The 5,996-nt window shown below is 33.5% G+C and overlaps 1 long non-coding RNA gene across 1 annotated transcript; it reads left to right on the top strand.

Annotated features, from left to right (window-relative positions):
- Window positions 1-4,022: 4,022 nt before the first annotated feature.
- Window positions 4,023-5,779, top strand: LOC128020223 (uncharacterized). Its single transcript, XR_008185306.1, has 3 exons — window positions 4,023-4,082; window positions 5,323-5,479; window positions 5,568-5,779. It is a non-coding gene; the product is annotated as an uncharacterized LOC128020223 (long non-coding RNA).
- Window positions 5,780-5,996: the final 217 nt, after the last annotated feature.

Below are 5,996 nucleotides of genomic sequence, written 5' to 3'. Positions count from 1 at the left end.
CTCCTGTAATGTTGTTAAAGTTTCTTTGGCAAAAAAATCAAAGACATTCCAAAACATTTCATTCCAGTTAGATTTGTGTATGCCTAAACGCATGTTTTAATTGATATAGCTACGCTATAGCACTGATAGAAGTTAATACTGACAAAATAAAAGACGTATTCAAGGATTTAGACTACTAAAGTATGGGTGAGTGACTTATTAAAATGAAATAAAACAACAATTTTTTCCAACAAGGAATTTTTGTTGAGATGAAAATAAAATGGTATAGGTTAACCTAATTTTAAAGTAAAAACATCGGTCTAATATTAAAACCAGGTAGAATGTTTTCATCAAATAAGAACTGATGTGTTTTTATTAAAAACGTTACTTTGTTTAACTCTTTTAACATACATTTAAACCTTTGTGACCAACTTTATTAGGGAGGTGTTAGGGGGATGTGTTAGTGTTTTTTTTTTTTCTTTTTTATTCGATGCTTTAAACATTAAAAACATAAAGGCGTACATTACTGGTAGATTTACAAATATGGTCTGAGATTACACTCAATTTTCGTTCACACTCTGTACATCATAAAACAAAATAAATGTAAAATAAATAAAACAACACTGAAGAAAAAGGTAAAGAATGAAAAAGTAGGGGAGTAACAGATTTTCACATTAAGAAAAACCAAAGTCCTTTAATGAAGAATACAAAAATCTTGCTTTGAGACTTTTCATTTCTTTTAACGTCTCCAAATACATCACAAATTCCTCTTTAAATGACACTAAACGTGAGGATTTTGAAAAACATACATTTATGAATGTAGAATTTCGTGCCAGAAGTTGATATTAAGAAAATAAAAGACATATTCAATGATTTAGGCTACTAAAGTAAGTGTGAGTGGCTTATTAAAATAAAATAAAACATCAAGGACTTTTGTTTAGATGAAAAATAAAGAGCATATAGTTTTAAAGTAACTCATATACATAGATGTATCTAAAGATCCTGAAACAGGACACATATGTTCCAAGTGGGTAGATATAGAATACCTGAAAGAACATCTAATCATCCGTCTGTTTATACTACAGAAATGATTGTCATATTTTTGGCTCTTCAGTGGGTTGAACACATTAATATACCTAAAGTAGTCATATGTTCAGACTCATTTGCAGTACTACCAAGTTTAAAGTGTGGCGAATCTTCAACAAGACAATTTGTCATTCATTTTACAGAGTTTGTTCAGAATACAACCAAAAACAAATATTTATTTTGTATAGATACCTGCACATATAGGAATAGAAGGTAGTGGATCAGATAAAAACATAAAAATGCCAGACATCAAATTTAATGAAAGGAGAATTTTGGGGGTAGAAAGGAAGCTCTCGCCATAAAATTGGACACATTGCACTTAATCAGTCATTATTTATAAGAGGAAAAACATGTGTCTGGACTTTGTGTTAAGTGTGATCTTCCTCAATCAGTTGAACCTATTTTAATAAAATGTAAAAGATATGACAACGAAAGAATACAACTTACTTACACTTAATATAGAAATAAACCAGATCTCATTTTAGAAAATGTTAAATAAAGATGTGACTATAGAAATGTTTCAATGATTAAGTATCTCAAAGAGTTGCTAAACAGGATTTAAAGAATCACTACTAAGTTTGTCACGTTTCAATCTGAGACGAGATATTTCTTACCTGTCATATTGTTAAATGGGTGATACTTTTAACTACATATGTATGGTTTAATTACTAGATAACACGACACAAACTCGGCAGAAGTAAAGTGTGTGTGTGTGTGTTTATGATTGTGTGGTTGTGTTTGTGTACTTGTTTGCATTCTCGGTACATTTATGTTGAGGTTGAAAGATCTAGGGGTTAATAAAAATTATAAATGTAACTAAAATAAACTAAATTAACTCGAATTAAATTACATATTCCTATATGGTCTGACTTGTTAAAAGATTTCACGCCCATTTGACCCACTAAATGAACTGTCAGATAACCTCACGATCACAGGCCTAAGCCATAAATTTGAAATTGTCGTGCCTTTGATCCCTGAATTTGATTACACACATTTTTTTTTTAAACTTTAGCTGACCTGCAGCAGACCATTTAGCTACAACACCAGAACCCCCCGGAAAACTAATTAGATTACAGTTGAGTTGCAAACCCCCAAAAACCTTTAGATGTTTTTACACCCGCTGATGTCTAACTGATATGCAGGCACAGTAATCACACAGCCTCCAGATGCCCGGCGCGGTCACGTTTCGCTGCACGACCTGAAACGAGATATTTCTTCCCTGTCATATTGTTAAACGACTACTTTTAACTACATATGTCTGTTTTATTTACTAGATAACGCGACACAAACTTACAAACTGGACAGAAGGAAAGCGTGGATGGGTGGCTGAGTGTGTGTGTGTGTTAATTGTCATAGCTTGAGAAATTAAGCTTGACAAAAATAAAAGATATATCGGCGGCAATAGTCTAAATTTAGACTAGTCGTAGATTAGAGTAATTAACTTAATACATTAAAAACAAATACTGTTTTTTCAATGCTGTTTTTTATTATTATTTTTTATTTTTTATTTTTTTTTAAGACTAAAAGTAAATAAAAATCGCATAAAGCTACATCATTTAAAAAGTACAAATTGATCTTATGTTTAAACGGATTTAAAGTTTTCACTAATTAAGGACTGATGTCTATTTATTAAAAACTACTTAGTTTAATTATTTTAACATTTAAATCTATTTGACGCTGCTATCACGCCTACAGCGGGGCAGTCTCTAGCGCTGGAGGCGTGGTTTTTTTCCGGAGCATCCCCCGAGCCTCATTCTAAGTGTGTCAGCGATGCTGTCAGGATCGCTCAACGGAGATGCCTTGACACTTTGATCTTTTTTTCTTTCGTCTAACTCTCTGTCAGTAATAGTCTAGATTTTTAAAGTTGTAGTTAGTGGTAAAGTACAACATAGATTTGATTTGAAGTATCTTGTCTGATGGATTTTATTTTTGATCCGCGTAATGCCTACCATATTTTTTCTTTTGTTTTTAACTTTTTATAACATTGTGACAAACACCAAGTTTTCTGGTTTGTATCGCCGCTTTACATTCATTTCTTTTTTAGTTTGAGGTAAGGTATAAGTGATAAATGCTTTCTTTTCTAGCTGGTAACAAAACACCTTTTTAAATTTTTACAAGCTCTCACATCTTTTCACGTGTTGCTTAACGAAAACACATATGATAGTTTTGACTTGTTTAGTTGTTTTAGATAAATAACCAGTAGTTTTCTTTTTTATTTGTTCCAACTTTAACAATGTTTTACATTTTTCCAACTACGAAAACAATCATTGCATCGTTCCCATTTTGTTTGTGTTATAACCTTTTTTCTTGAAATGCACTGTGTACTTAAAACCTTAATAAAAACTTCCCTTATACCATTTTAATGATTTCAACCCTTTCCACAGTTTAAAAAAAAAAAAAGCACATAGACCCCAACACATTTTCACCCTCCCTCACCGAAATTCCTTCTTAGGGTCGTAAGTTCATATCTAGGTCACCGGGGTGTACAGGGAGGGGAGTATGGGGTTAGAATTGTTGCATTATTCCAAATAAATAGATTATTATCCATAAATAAATGTAACGAGATGCACAAAAATATATCAAATTCACAAATAAATGTAAAGAGTTTCACAAAAAAATATAAAACTCACAAATAAATAAAATGAGATTTGCAAATAAAAAAATATATATTTACAAATGTGTTTAATGTCACAAACACAACTCTACCTGGCATTTATTTGTGAACCGCTGTCTGTGCATTTGTAAATTACTGCACGCATTTGTGGATCGCTTCCTGTGCATTTGTGGATTTGAAACACTTCTAGCGTCGACGTGCAGATAAATCCACAAATAAGTGGACTCCACCCACCGTCTACTTAACCCAATCAGACAACGCCCATGTTGCACTGACCAATCGCAGCACGCTCTCTCTCCAACCAATCACGTTTTGCCTAACAACCAGGGCGGGATCAGACAAATAAACGCAAGTCACTCGCTACAGGCTCTTCAACATGGCCGATCAAGAGGAGTAAAGACAGGTGAGTGATGCTAACACAGTAATTAACTGAAGTTTTACCAGGTTCTTGATATGTCATCATTTGTCATAACTAGTGAGGTAGTTTGACAATTTACACCATGATTTAATAAGTTATTATTTGCTCTCAAGCACCATTTCGAAGACTGTCGCATTTGTCTGCCACATACATCAAGGGTGTCTTAATTCTAAAATGGACCATTATTCATTGTGAGGTGTAAATTGTTGTAATTTCTTTACTTTTGAATTTCTTTACTTGTGGCCTACAAAATGCGACCTCCTTGAGGAAGCAGCCCTCGAAACAGTCAGCGGATTTATTTTACATTTAGAATTACTGAATTAGTTTATTAGATTAAATAAACTATTACTTAATATTGAGTGCAAGATGAAGAATATGTGAAGTTGCGGGTAGATTCGATGTGCGCCTGTAGTAAGGTTGCCAACTGCCCTAATTATACAGACATACGTTTGGGGTAAGATCTTCCACTGCATATTACATGAGACTCGGTTTTATTCCCCCTTGTCACCCCCCGCAGTGGCATCGTCTCAGATACTACGAGTATGTGTGAACTGAGGGTCATAAGCTGTTGTTACGTTACCTGTAATGCATGACATGTTAATTGAAATTAACTGTCGAAAAGAACCAGTTTTCGAAAAAAGAACCTGACTTCCCATCACTAGTGAAAAGTTGGCTTTCCTCATTATTATGTTCCCTTGTATATAACTGGAACGGTTACTCCATGCACCTTTAAACTACAGTCTGTTCAGTTAAATATTTGGCTGCAGTTTGTGTTTACTTACTGTTTGTTCAGGGCCTTTCTGCACAAGGTGAAAGTGCTGCTCGGGCATTAGTGCAGATCATCGCCAGGGATCTGACACCAGGGCCAGGCCGCTCCACTAATTACTATTATATATAATGCTCATTACTGTAGTAACATCCAAAATAAAACTATAACGTTATTTGTAATTTAACTAGTGTTTCCCAGTTTTCTACCTCTCTGGTGTTTTCTGAACCCATCCGTCCATCTGTGTTATTAATTTTTTTTTTTTTTTTAAGGTAATTAAATGACCACTTGGTCATGTAGCATGTTACATTTTAAAATATTGTTGGAATATTGGCTATCTGCTAAAAATAAAAAAATCTAAAGTACTGTGCTGTGTTTACCAATTAGACTAATATTTCATTATGAACAAGGTTTATTGCATTGATCAAAATGTTCTGTGTTTGTTATTATGCATTTTAGGACAGTGAGGCAGCAAATGACAGACTAATCCACTTTCTGAAGCTTGGATTACCCCAGGAAAACATCAGTAACATTTTAGGTGTCACTCATACAACTATCGTTCGTCGGATGAGAGAATGTGTTTGGCCAGAGACAGAATCCAATAATTAACCCTGAGGTAATTATTTCTTCTTACAATGCTTTATTGGTTTTGCTCTGTTAGATTAACCCCCCATATTTAAAATTATTTATTTGTTTACCTTTAGATGGATTATTCAGACTCAATGGCAGTTGAACAAGATGGTGGAGATGCTGACCATGTTCACTTTGCAGTCAACGTGCCTGTAATTCACAGGCCACAACTCACAAATGAGCAAATTGACCCACTGCAAGTGTCTGATTCATTTGGAGTAGATGTATACCTCAAGACTCTCACATATGTACAGACTTTGATTGAATAAAGGGATATTTGAAGGTTTATTTCTGCTGCTCTAATTTTGACAGCAAGGTTGTAAATGTGTATACATAGTTGTATCTTAAGTAAAACTTGTGGAAACAACCTTTTAAGACATGTAAAATAATTAAATTTATTTTAAAATGTTATTGAAGTACTTTTTTTTATTATTATTACTTGTACATATAAATTTTTTTTACATAGAACCAGTGTCCAGAATTAAATGAGTCCAAATCCAGTG

The sequence above is a fragment of the Carassius gibelio genome, chromosome A9 (genome assembly GCF_023724105.1).
Source record: "Carassius gibelio isolate Cgi1373 ecotype wild population from Czech Republic chromosome A9, carGib1.2-hapl.c, whole genome shotgun sequence".
Lineage (NCBI taxonomy): Eukaryota > Metazoa > Chordata > Actinopteri > Cypriniformes > Cyprinidae > Carassius > Carassius gibelio.
This window is presented reverse-complemented; position numbering and strand designations above follow the sequence as displayed.